The sequence below is a fragment of the Accipiter gentilis genome, chromosome 13, assembly GCF_929443795.1.
Source record: "Accipiter gentilis chromosome 13, bAccGen1.1, whole genome shotgun sequence".
Classification (NCBI taxonomy): domain Eukaryota; kingdom Metazoa; phylum Chordata; class Aves; order Accipitriformes; family Accipitridae; genus Astur; species Astur gentilis.
In genome coordinates, this window is record NC_064892.1 from 9,417,843 (window position 1) to 9,432,364 (window position 14,522).

Here is a 14,522-nt window from a genome sequence, read left to right on the forward strand (position 1 = left end):
TTGCACATAATTTCCATATTTTTAGTTTTTCCTCCAAATTCCTTCAAATGTAAATGATTTACTTTTTAAATTATTATTATTGCTATCAAAAAATGAAGGATGCAGTAACCCATTAACCAGCCTGTTAATAAGCCCATTAACAAATAAAAAATCAGACTCCCAAATCAGTGAAACAGATGGGTCATTATTCTGAGTGTCTATTGCTAATCAATCTATAGAACCTCTGAATATAAAAAAAGTATCTTTAGAAAACACTGAGCTTATGCTATGTCTAAAAGAACTTACAGAAGCTATGTGAAGTGCCTGACTGAAATGTACTGAAAGTCCATAGGCCAAAAAATCTTCTTACAGTTACAGCAGTGTAAATCCAGAGTAGCAGCAGAGTTCTAAATTTTCCCCTGATGTCAAATTTAACTCAGTGCAACGTAATGAATAGAATGAGTGTCACCTTAAATATTTTATAGAATTCTGGCTGAATTTAAAGGGGGTTCCCCTGGTGGTATAAAATACATGTGTATATCATTTTTATCTTGAGAAAGTGAAAAAATCAGGGGTTTAGCTGTAGCTGAGACTAAAACAAGCAATCATGAATGTATCTCCTCTATTTTTTCCATCACTGATATACTTCCTTCATCCTCTGTCTCTTCCTCATTTTTTACTTCTCCATCCATATAACACTTCATTCCTGCCATTCAGTCCATTATTAAATTTAGACAGAAGAGGTGGTTTAATATTTGTAAGAGGAATATAGCTAGAGATATTTCATTAATTGAAATTGAGCAATTTTTTTTTTGTGCTAAATGAAAGTTCCATATTCTATAGAATGGAAAAAAATAGCAGATTCAAAAAAACTTTTTGAGTGTACTAATTTTTATGAGATTTTCAGCTCTGTTTAGGTCAAAGAATTTCAGCTATGCATTTGTATTTGCTTAAAGAGACCCATTTTCACTTGTACAAATTAATTCTATCTGAATGTCTTCCTATATAGATCAAGATAAAAATAGATTAAATAAGTAACCCTAATAAGAAATGGAGGTGTTCTCTTTTTGCCTTGTTCTTACCATAGACAAGAAACTACCTATAAAAGATATGTTTTAATTTTTAGGCTCTAAAATAGTGAAGAGCCATAGGAGTTCAGAAATTTGGAAATAATTTCATTTTGTATTAGAGGTGACATATAATAGTGTATTTCCTTTACAAGTAAAATTTTTATCTTTTTTAAAAGAGTGTTATTAAATTGATTTGTTGGACCTTTTTTCTTTCTTTCTTTTTTTCCTGAGGGTATTCATTCCAGTAGGGTGGATGCCATAATATATCTCTACTTGGATATTTCTTCTGCTTTATCTGTTGTACTCAGCAACCAGGAGATCAACAAAAAGTGTCCAGAAGCTGGCTAAAATTATGAAACACATTTGTCATCTATTAATTTATTGCTACAGTTGCAAAAATTGCATAAAGTTAATTATCTGAACTAGCAATGCAAAAAGAGGCTGCTTTTAAAAAAAAATAATAAAAGTTTCTGTATATTCTTTGATTAAATGACCATGCAGGCTTTTGTTATAACATAGCTGTCAACACCTTCTTGGAAAAAATAAAAGACTGAAACATAGAACAGTCTTCATGAAGATGTTGTATTTAAGTCAAGAATTTTGATCCAAGAAGCTAAAGAAGCAAGAGCCTAACACAATGTAAAGATAAGAATATTTGTCTGGTAAACTCTGAAGCTGGGGCTAGTGTATCTTTCTGCATTTTAGTCAATGGCTATTTAATACAAAATAAAGAAGCCCACTGAGAAGCAGGACTAAGAACCAGATAAGCTGCTTCCTTCTGGATGCCCAGGAGGATGTATTCATTCTCTCCTACATAGCCTTCTCTTTGGCTTTCTCTTTGGAATATTCAGTAAGTACAGTCCCCTTCTCATTTCCCTGTGATGTCAGGGAAAATTCCTGAAAAGTGGGAGCTGTGGTTAGGTATTTCTCCAGACTTACAGGGAAATGGGCACACTATTTTCTATGGTTTACATAGCTTTAACTATGAAGTTATTTTGCAAAGGCCGAAAAGAACCTCTTACTTTCCAGTCCATCTTTATGATATTTCCTATTGGGTTACTTAGGCCTTAATACATTCAAAAGCTAGGGTGTAAAATACTATTCTTACATATCTGACTTTCCTTACTTTATACAGAATTAATTCACTGGTGTGATCTGAGGAAATGTTATGCAGTTTGAAGCTCACAATGTAAAAGGATGTTTAGATATTGTTCATAGTATCTAAAGTACTATATTCTGGACATAGCTTTGGTGGAGTAAGAAGGCCTATAGATTTACAGGTTTTCGTGTTAGTAAAGAAGCAAACAAAAGAAGTAGGGGAAGGAGAAGAAATAAGTATAAGGGCATGGGTTTTTGCTTTCATATAGTCTTTTTTATTTGTTGAATGTCAGATTAGTTTTTTATATGCATATCTAAATCTTTAGTCTCAGGTTTTTCCCTAGATGAAAAGATTCCCACACCTGCTTTTTATGTCCTACCTCTTCCTGAAGCACTTTCAAGAAAGAAAGAAAGAAAAGAGAGAGAGAGAGAAATGGAAACTCTATCCAAGGTGGAAAATGACAGGAACTCATCTGATAAACTTAAAGGGCAGAGGGCTGTAGTGTTAAAAAATACCTATATGGTGGAGCCTCTTAGAGCCTTAAGAAAACTGAAAGAAATAGATCGTTAAAGCTCTGCCAATAGCGTGATCACTAGCGAAGATCAAGCTAGACTACCCGGCAAGTAGGTGAAGTGGCCTGGGAGCTGGAGAGATGTGTCTCTATGAGCAGGGCCACAGGAGGAGCTGGCTCTCAGAGGGACCCAAGGCCGGCTGCTGGAGGCAACGTGGGCTTAGTGTGTGTTTGTGTCTCGGGGTGAGGCACCTAGGGAGAACAAGGATCCAGAACCCTGCTGGATGGACCATGTGTCCAAGGCCAGCTCCTGGGAAATCTGTGGTGTGTCAATGGGGGTTCTGGCTGTGTGTAGGTGCACACGTGTGTGTTAGCAAGGGGGGGGGTCTAGAGTGGGGCTGTGCTCTCAGGGGCTCATATGTCCAGGTGACAGCAACTGTGGAGACAGGGATGCGGGGGCAGCGAGAGACTGAGTGTCAGAGCCCAGCTGCTGGGGGCAATCCATACTACACGTACAGATAAATTTTGCACTAGCGCACCTGCCTGAGAGGAGAGGGGCATAGGTTGAAGCCATTGGTACTGTGTTCATGTGAATGCTCTGTGTGTCTGTCTGTGATCTGTGTGGCTGGATATGCTTATTTGTGTGTGTGTATTGTATATGTGAGTTTGTGTGCCTACTGGGAATACATGCTCAAGTTGACTACTGGTCGGTCCTGGGGACATGGAGCTGTGTCAGCCTTGCCTCTGTTGGGCAGCTGGATTTGGCTCTCCTCTAACAGATACTCCAAGTAAAACATGTCTTTTTCCTTGTGTTACTTGGTAGTTTGGCATAGCTCTCTGAACAACACGGTTTCCTGAAACACTTTGTAAAGTTACTTTTCCCTCTGGCCCATCTGTGGCCCATGTTGGGAGTATGGTTTCAGCTCAGCTGGTTTGGATGAATAGGCTAGAACAAACCTGTGGATCTTGTACTGCCTTGCCCAAGGAACTTGATCTTAAAGAGCTACTGAAACATAGGCAATGACACAGCCACATGCACACAGAGATAGTTTAATAAACTGAAGCAGAAACAGGGCAGAAAACTACCAACATATATATTTTAGAATTGTCTCAGGAATAAAATTATCTCTAATTACAAAATCAGAGAACATGAACAAAGAAAAAAGGAAACCAGAATGAAAATGATATTATATAAAGGGAGTGAAAAGTGTTCACAATATAGGTAAACTGAAAACCACATTCAAAACCATCAAAGAATATGGAAAAGGAAGAATATTTATAGAGATTAGACAAAGCCAGATTCTCAAATATCTATGTGAGAAAAGAAACAATGAGGCAATGACAGGCTTATATGCATATTTTTTTTAAATTGGAAACACATATTAAATAAATGGAATTAGAGAATTGAATCCACAGAAGTGGATAGGTAGGGATAAGTAGGTGACTGAAGTTGGAGTGGAGGGAATGCTAAAGGAAGAATCTAGGAAAGGAAGAAGAAAAAAAAAAAAAACAGGAAAAAAACCTTGGAGAGCTTTAGACAAAGAGTTTTTTGTAAAAAATTACAGAACCGTTACACTGAAAATGGAGAAGAATAATTTAATAGGAAATGTTTTGAAATATACAGAGTAATGTGTTGGTTTATAATTAAATTTAGCCCCTTGCAACCAAATACACCCAAGCACTCAAAATTTTATTTGAAGTGTCTGTAATGTAGCCACTGTAAATTCTATCACAGCTTACTCGCCAAGCACTTTGCAGTTCTACAAACTAAGGAAATCTACATATGTAAAGAAAGACTAAAAGTCACAGCTGTGAAGTTCTGTGAAAAGGGAGCAAGAAACATCAAAGGTGCTGCAAGTATTCTATTCTACTTTCAGCACTATGAAATTTGAGGATCTCCATGCCAAAGGGGAAAGGAGAATAATACTAGAGTTTCTCAAAAATCAACACATTGAGAATTTCTTCCTGTGCCAAAATCTGGTGAACAGCTAAACACTGAGTACTTGAACAGGACTTCAACAAGGAAAATTCAAGATTTTAACAGCAGTGAAAACCCCTGTACATTCTGCTATACATGTACATTCTGCTATACACACTATCTTTTTCTGTAATCAGTATCTAATGTTTGATATGAAAGGGAAAAAAACCTTAAACATTGTATATGAAGGGCAGAGAAAAAAAATCTTCCCAGGCTGCTGTAAGCGATAAGCAGAGCCATGAAATATGCATTTAGTATAATAAAATATTTTAAAAGGTAGAAATACAGCTAAAATGAGTGCTAAGGCTGTTTGAAATGGGAATGAAAGTGGAACTACAACTGGAAAAAAGCTCTTAAAGATAGACACTGCATTTTCCAGATGGAAAAATGTCATGAAATTCAAAGTTATAATGTTTGTTTGACATTTTTTATCTACCCTTTTCACTGAAGAGGCTGGAACAAGTATTTTCTGAAAAAATGAATGTTTTCAAGTGTTAGTGTAAATCTCCACTTAGTCCTTGGTGGTTACAATTTACTGTTGTACCTGCAATGTATAACAGCCTAGAGTAGGCTAACCCTAGTAGCTGGTGGCCTGAACTGCTGTTCTCTCGACATGAGAAACCATGCTAGTGAACTGTTACAGTTACGTCTGTAACTGTAAAATTTTGTGAACTTTCCGTTACCTTTAGACACAGTAAAAACAATTGAAATACTCAGCTTATTGGTCTTTCTCCCTGCCAAAGCAGTATGCTCTACAGCAATATTTTTGTCTTTTGTTATTTACAGTGTCCAAAGCACTGAAATTTCCATTAATTCCCTCACAAAGCCATTTCGTATCTCACTATGGGAACTCTTACATAAGAACTTTTTTTTTAAAAAAAATCTATTTATTTCTTTCTATTTTCTTTGCACCTGGTTAAGATACCTTCTCATTCTTCGCTACCAATACTGTAATTTTTATTTTTAATCTTCCATCCAAGCATTCTGTACTTAATTTATTTAAGACTTGCTCATGTGTCAATTCTTCAGGCACCTTCTTCTGAAGTCTTTCTAAGTATTGATTATCTTTCTGGTAAAGAGATACCTATAACGAAAAGGAATATACTGACTACAAGGGGCTGGTCTCCAGGCATATGTATATAACATAATTATATGTCCTTGGTCTATAGTATTGATTTCTGTTCAGATTTTGAGAGGATTTTTATCTACTAATAGGCAGTAAACTAATTTCTAGTGTTCCCTTTAGCTATGTTTTATTGTCACAGCTTAGTGGTTCCTCAGAATCATTATATTTCTCTGAGAGATGTGGGATGACATGAAGATTTCTATAGAAAGCATGACTGAGGTGGAAGTGCTCTCTCTTGTTCTTAACAGAGATGATATAATGGCATTCAAACATTTCAGATATACTGAGGCTGATAAGTGGAAAACTGTAGCAGGTGCAGAATTCCGCATGAAGAACAGAAGTAAACCGAGGAAATGATTCTTTAATGAGCTATTAAGCAGATTATTGCACAATAAACATATCCCTTAACAAAAAAACAAGCAGCACAGTAGGTGCATTTCTTCATTCAATCTTAAAAAATTCTGGTTTACTTTTTATTGTTCTTGTTTTTCTGGCTTCTCGTAAGTGCAGTTCTGGGTCATTTAGCACTTGTCTTTCCTCCAAAACAGACGCTTGATCATGTAGGTTTGACATTTTACTTTCTGCTGGTTTTAGTAAAGATAGACCAATTTGATGGATGGTAATATTGAAATACACAACCTGCTGAGAATATCTTACATGGTTTAGAAATGTAATACAGTTGTGTGAGAGTTTATCAGCATATCTAGAACACATTAGCAAGATGTTCCACATACTCCTAGTAATTACTCTGAGGTCTTAAAAAATCATTACAATTTTTCTCTGTGGGATACTGAAAAGAATGAATCTGTTTCATCTGTTCTTTAAAGAGTACATGCTGTCACCTAAAGCAGAAAGCATAACATTTGGATAAGAAATTATGTTATCACCCACGACATAATTATTATCTGGTTACTAATAAATGATAACTCTGATTCTCACTACAGTTTTATTTTTTGTCCACATTCAGATGCCTAACCTCAGAAGTTTGTACTGAAACCTAAAGATCAGAAAATACTGTTCCTACCTCCCTTTTCAAAGCTCTTTTTTTTAAAAATGGACACATCAAAATTATTTATATCCTTCCAGTCTCCATAAATAATTTTGAAAAATTACTTGTGGTCAGGGAATAGTCATCGATAGTCAAAAAAAATTCAAACCCACTCTTCAGCATTTACTACTGAATAACAGTAAACAACTCAATCTACATCCTGGCTTCTGAAGTTAAAAATCTCATCCTGGCAGCTTGTTTAGTTGCTTGTTCTTGGTATCCTGGTTGGCATCCAGCTTACACTGCAGAAAGGTTTGGGTTTCCTGGAAGTCATTTACCATGTCTACTGGCTGTGTGTGGGTGCCTTGGATAACTTGGAAGTTCTCATATCAAACTAGAAAACTGTTTATCATAAAATCTTTGTTTTAAAAAGACCTCGGGAGACCTAGATCAGCTAGTCCAACTTCCCGCTCAGAGCAGGTCTAGTTAGAGGAGGTTGCTCAGAGCCTTCTCCAGTTGAGTTCAGAACATATCCAAGGATCAAGACATTTCAACCTCTCTAGGAAATCTGCTCCAGTGCTTGATGAACCTAAAGGTGATTTCCCCCCATCCCCCTTTGTTCTAATCAGAATTTGCCATGTTCCAACTTGTGTCTGCTGCCTCTTGTCCTTTCGCTGTGTGCCTGTGAGATCAAGCTTCAATATAGCCTCTAATTAGGGGTTTGTAGACAGCAGTATGGCCTTCCCTGAGCCTTTTCTTTAGCCTTCTTTCTTTAAGGGTGAACAAGCCCTGTTCTCAGCCTTTTCTCATTTGTCATATGCTCCTTAATGATTTTGGTGGCTCTCTGCTTGATTTCATCCAGTTAAGTCAATACCTTTCCTGTACTAGAGAGCCCCAAATTGGCCACAGTACTCCAGGTATTTTCTCACAAGTTCTGAACAGAGGGAAGTAATCACTTCTCCCAACCTGCTGTCTTCACTTTTGCATATACATCCCAGTAGGCAGTTGATCTTTGCTGCAAAAAAATTCTTGTTTTCTACGAGGATACTCATACTTTTCTGCAAAGCTGTTTTCTAGACAGTCAGATCCTAGTCTGTGCTGTTGCATCAAGTTATTCTGTCACAGGTGGAGAACTTTTGTTTTGCCTTTGTTAAACTTCACAAGGTTTCTCTTGGCCCATGTTTGCAGCCTGTTAAAGTTTCTCTGAATAACTACTCAAATTAAATGCTCCTCCCAATTTGTCCAGGCCATTAAGAAGTTAAACAATATTGGCACTGGCCTTGACCTCTGCAAGATGCCACTCCTAACCAGCTGCCAATTGGACTTTGTGCCACTGATCATAATCCTTCGAGACAGACCATCCAGCCAATTTCCCACCCACCCTGTAGTCTACTTATTCAGTCCTTACCTCACTAATCTGGCTGTAGAGGAACCCACACTTAGAATGCCACTCCCAGAGATGGGCACTTTTCCTTAAAATGCTGCAGTGCTGAATGTTGCAGTATCTAGATTAGAATTCCGGAGAAGTTTTTTTTAGATCTTGTTGCACTCATTCCTCTTCACTTAAAACTTGAGAGGAAAAGTGCACTACCGACCAATGAAACCTGAAACCCACCCCTCTTCATAATAGATGCCTTATAATGGGTTTGAACTTACATGTCTGGCTTTAAAATTGAAACTTAATTTCTTTTTCTTTTAGCTATTTATATTTGTAAGACTCAGTCTTGATTTTTCATTCTCTCTCACACATATTTTTTCCCTAGCTCTGTTCACCTACCACAGAAAATTTAATCAGCCTGTTTTAATCAGTCTATTTTCCTTGTAAGGCAAGTAAAACAAGAAATTTTTTTTCTTAGATGACAGTATAATGCTTTGTTGTGCAATATCTAGCCACACCAATAGCTTTCAAAATATCAATTTCTGCCTGCCACTTCTGTGTTTTATCTCATAAAATAGCTTAAGACAGAAGTGGACACACAATATGATTGCCATGTTTGTAGCTACCAAGTTATTTTCACTAGCTTTCTACCTGGCATGAATATCTTATCATCTTATCCTCAATAATATCAATTTAATTATTGTCCACAAAATTTATGCATTCTGATACTGTGCACATGTATGAAGGTAAGTAAGTGTCAGATAACTTCTGAAGAATACACAAGTTTTTAAATGACAAAGAATACTCTTCCAACAGTAAAGCTTATTACAGAAAAGTTTACAGACACCAATGAAGAAAAATCTTCACTATTAATGGAGGAGAATTTCTGGATAACTGTTTTTGAAAGACAAAAAATAACAGAAGTGTATCCTGACAAAGAAAAGGACTATTTCCTCTTTCAGGATAAATGAAGCTGTGGTACTGATGAATTTCCATATACAGACTAGTTATATTTATAAAAGTCTGTAATTATTTTCTTTTTTTTTTTTTTTTCCCCCAATTTAACCTCCACATCACACTGATCAATAATTGATAGAACAGAAGTATTTTTGGGACATGAAATAATACTGCAGTTGCTTGACTTTGATAATCTCTTAAAGAAATTTGTGCTTTTAATAACATCAGTAAGGCTTGAGCCTACTAGAGTATTTTCCTGAGTATGCCAAACTTTTGATTGTGCTTAAACTCATATTAACAATGGAAAACTCATATTACCAAAAAAATCCATTTACAAAGAGAAAAAGATTAATCTTAGCTTTGGGAGTCCTAACAGGGTGAGTTACAAAACCCAGGTTAGGACTTTAGCCAGCTTATACTTGCAAAAATACAGTTTAGACATCTCTATAAGGCAGTTAAATAATCCTGAATAGGTATATAATTGAAAAGAATACACTGGTGTTGTTGATTTCAATACAGAAGAATGAACCTTTGTTGATGCAAATTATATTTATATTAGAATGATAATGTCTGCACTGTGGACTGAATAAAGGAAATGATGTAACATTGTCATACCTGTACAAAATGAAAAGGTTTTATTTAGACATAAAAACAGGTTGAAGAAAAAATGAAATATTAAAGGAGGTAAATTAATAAGGCACAAAAATGACAGATTTTGTAATGATTTTGACAGAAGTATCTAGTCAACAGTATGTGGTATTGTCATTGAAAATTTTATTTTGCTAGCCAGCAAAGTTTTGCATTTTTCTTATTAACATCATTAATCAATCCTTCTGTATGATTATTTTTTCCTTGTAGTTCGTATTTGCAATCGGATTGCTACACTTTCCCTTTTGCACTCTTCAGTGTTAGTCTAAAATTAAAGACTTCAGCTCTCTTTGAAGTTAGGAAATATTTTTATGCCTTAGCTGCAAATTATGTCCCTTAATTAACAGGTTACTGGAAAAGTGTTTAAGTATCTAAGCTCATAGAAAAAAAAAAAAAAAGGAATAAAAAGGACACCTCTCCCCTCCCTGCCACTTTGTGGTGTAGGCTTTTTTATTATTTGTACTGTAGTAACAACCAAAGGCCCCAACCGTGAAGCTGCATATGCAAAGCTACATGTGCTAAACATAGTAAAAAACACCAAAGGAAGACAATTTCTGCTGCCAAGAGGTTTTGACCTGAACAAAGGTCACCAGGTGTTTTCATTTCACTGGAATCTGAATATTTATCTTACAGGTATTTCTGAATACAGACAACAACTTTAGTCTAATGTACTTGCAAATTGGCTCACCAAACTCTAGAATGGTTGCTCGAATGATTACTAAGAATGTACAAATTATGGTATGTTACACTGTACTTCTACCAAAGAGATGAGCTTTCCTCAACTCACGAACATCCTAAAGGAAAAATTGCTCAGCAATAGTGAAAAGAAAAAAATAAATACTTCTCTGAGATTTTAGTTAACTCCATATAAAGACACCTAAATTTTGCATCAGAGAATCAGAGAATCAGAGAATCATTTAGGTTGGAAAAGACCTTCAAGATCATCAAGTCCAACCATCATCCATGCCCACTAAACCATGTTATGGAGTACCTCGTCTACGTGCTTTTTAAATACCTCCAGGGATGGTGACTCAACCACTTCCCTGGACAGCCTATTCCAATACCTGACAACCCTCTCAGTAAAGCAATTTTGAAGTCTATTTGTATGGGTTGCCATGTGAGCAAGGCAGCTTGGTTTACTAGCTCTTACAGGATCAGATCACATTTGAGAAACATTTATTGGAATTTGTTAATATTTTCTGGGCTTCCTGATGGATTTCTGAAAGGCGTAAGCCAGCTGTATGCCATATGTACCAGTCCAAGGTAGATATCTTGAAATGTCTCAAATGTCACTGAATGTGCTGTATATGAGTTGCTAGTCAATGCAGAATCTGCAAGATGATTCAGCTGCCTGAGGCCAGGTAACTCATGACATATGAGGAATCCTTTGGTATCTTTCCAGGTCTGTAGCTGCTGCCCCATAAAAACACAGGTACCTTGTAACTTCTGTGTCATACCTGCTGGATGTTTCACATAGGCATGGTGTTAAAGTAGCCATAGACACTAACTTGAGGTGCCTGAATCAATCCTGAAGAAAAACTATTTTATGTGCTTTCCTGGAAGAACTCTGCAATGGAACCCACCCCAGCAAATGGCAAAATGAGTAAAAAGTAAAATCAATATACTTTTTCATTCTCAGAGTAGATTTTTTTCCTGATTTTTCTTTTTCATAGGCAGCATAGGAAACTTTCAGAAAGCATTAGAACATCAAGGAATTTGAGACAAGTTACATAATTTAACCATTTTATATTTTTTTGCTAAAGCAATATTGCTACATAATTTTTTAAATTAAGACCTAGTAACACATCATCAAACAATGTTTTGTATTGTGCACTTATCCATTGTAGTCGACCTATCTGTCCAAAACATTTTGTCAAATCAGATACCCAGATAACAAAAACCTTTGCAATTGCATACCTAGTGATAACTGCTTTACACTGTGCAGAAATAGAACCATCTGCACCAGAATTAAGAGAAATGCTTTCTCTTGATGATCTGAAACATCATGGAATTTGTTGAATTATTCAGTGTTACATTGTTCTAAGTCTCTGACAAACTTCATTAAGCTTGCAAACAACTTTTAATTCTGATCTCCACTTCATTTCTCCTTCCCCAAGCCAGCTCATTGAATACAATTTTACTGACAGTTTTAACAAAATGGAATAGGCCAAATCATCAGAACACTGTGCAGCACTGTTTGGGATAAACCATGAAATTCCTGGAGTAGTTAATATATTTGAACTGCTAAATCCCCATTTACTGGGAAATTTTTCATTTTCTTTATAAGGATTTTACAAAAGAAAATTGCCAAATAAATGCAATTTTGTTGTTTGAATAATTTTTTCTACATTAACTAAAAGTATAAGTTCTAAGAGGACAACAAAGACCCATTCCGGAAAACATGTTTTAATCTGTACATGGAAATGCGAATGCCAATGTAGACTATAACTCTGTAGCCCTATAGTTATGGTAGTTCTGCAGACCTCAGGCTTTGTATTAACTTTGCATGGACTCAGGACTAGGATTTGCGAGGCTTGCTTTGTCTGGACTTGACTTGATCTGCCAGGAACTTTTATTTTAGCTTAGTTAACAGCAACAGTCTCACAGACAGATGGCTCTTAGTTTTAGTTGTTGTTTAGCTTTCTTAAATTTTGTTGTAAAACAGCTATTGCTGTTATTGTTTTGGTATAAATTTCTTTAACTAATAGTACTAACCAGCTGTTGTTCAGTGTAGAATGATCTATGACCATAGAACATAACACATGAGAGCAGTCTTTAAAATGTGCGTGCGGGATGATGACAGAAAGCCCAGGGCTAGATGCAGGTCATGGATCACCAGTTACTGATCACCAAAGAAAGCAGCCTTGAGTGCTGGGTGAAAAGGGTATGGGGATAACAAAGAGGAAAAAAAAATCATGTATACACAGTATAAAACATACCAGAATAGTAAATTTGGTATAAAATAAAAACACTGGCCAATGAACAAAGAGCAAGGTGTACTGTTTATTAGAAAATGTTTTAGAATAGTCCTAAGTGGACTCTTGGGGAAGGAGGAAGAAACCCCCACCATTAAAGTCGTACTTCTCTTGGCGAAGAATTTGTCATACTGACAATATGCTGTGATCCTTCCAATACCCACCTTCTTTAGGAAGTCTAACACTGTTGTCTTAAAGACTCAGAGCAGCACAGCAATGGTTAGCAAAGCAGAAATAGGGATAGAAACTGGAACGTTTGTGCATATCAGTTTTAACTATTATTACTGTGAAGCAGCACTGATAGAATACTGAAGAGATTATGTGTTAGTATCATGGTAACTGGATTTGTAATAGTGATATGGTTAGATTGCTAGTGTTTTAATTACACTATCAACAAATTACTGTGTGTATGTGTTAGCTGTTTCTTTAGCCCAGATAAGTTGATTGGGGTCCTTAGTCTGGTATCCTGCCTTTGGGATTTGTTGTAAATTGTATGCAATCAGAGTAGACCCAGATGGCTTTGTCATAATCTACAAAAACATCCCATATATCTTAGTACCACTTACTCAGATTCTGTGAGACAGGTAGATAGTAGTTAAGCATGTGAAAGTAGGAAGAAGTAACATTAAGGTTAGATGTACTTTTAATTTGGAGCTCTTGTACACATGCTTTGTAATATAGTCCTTAATTACATGATCACATTCTCTATTTCACAATTGTCATAAAAAAGGTAGAAGGAAAGAAAAAAGTCTCATTTCATTCACCTTGTACAATGTAATTTGCTGCTTAGGTCCATTAGTCAGAATTTTCAGTCAGCCTCCTAAATATCCATTAAGTAACACAGGAGTGGTGGTGTCAAACTTTATGGATGGAATTTGGATCTAGATTCAGACACCAGATTATAGTGTATATCTGCATATGAATTAGCGAATGGGATCCAATTGTGTAAACTTTGGCCGTCTGTGCATCTAAAATTACATACCTACAAGCCTTGTCTTTACATATGTTTTAAACTGATGTTCCATAAATGCATGTTCCAGTTCAATTAAATAAATGCATACTAATTTGAAGAAGGTTTTGCATGTTCATCTATATCTATTCAAGAAAAAATCGTATTTGAAGGTATAAGGCACAGCAATGTATTGCAAGGTGAATGAATTAAGGACTTTATTGCTTTTTTTTTTAATCTCTCACTGGCATAATGTTTCAGTGTTTAGTCAATAAATAGTAGGGAAGAATAATTGATAAATGATAGTACTTTCCTTTTCTAAATCTAAATCTTCCCTGTGCTGTCAGATACTACTTAGGGTTTGGCCAATAGCCTAAGATTCCTGGATTGCTGTTTAAAGGTAATCTGTATCATTGTTTTATAAGATTTTTCTTCTACAGATTGTATTTAACATATGAATTCTGTTGATTGCTAATTTTCTGTACTCTTTTAGGTATCTACTTGTCATGTAATAGCCATTATCTTGATTCACCACACATATATCTTTTGCTCTCTGTACAATCTATCAGACAATATTAAAATAAATCTTTACATGCAAGTTACTTAAGTGCTGTAGTTTTATTGTGCTCTGAAAAATCTGTACTTGTTTTTCCACTCATCTAATTTCTGTTAACTTATATAATGAGAAATGTATCCCAAGCCACAGTCATTTTTCTCTTCATATTCTTGTTTCTCAGTGTCTAGAACACTTGTGTTCAAATATTTTAATATTTATTAGACTTTTTTTCTGCTTTCATTCTCTTATTCTCTTAATTTTTTTTGAGACAATGATCAAGAAAATCAACAAAGTCTAGAAAGCAGGCT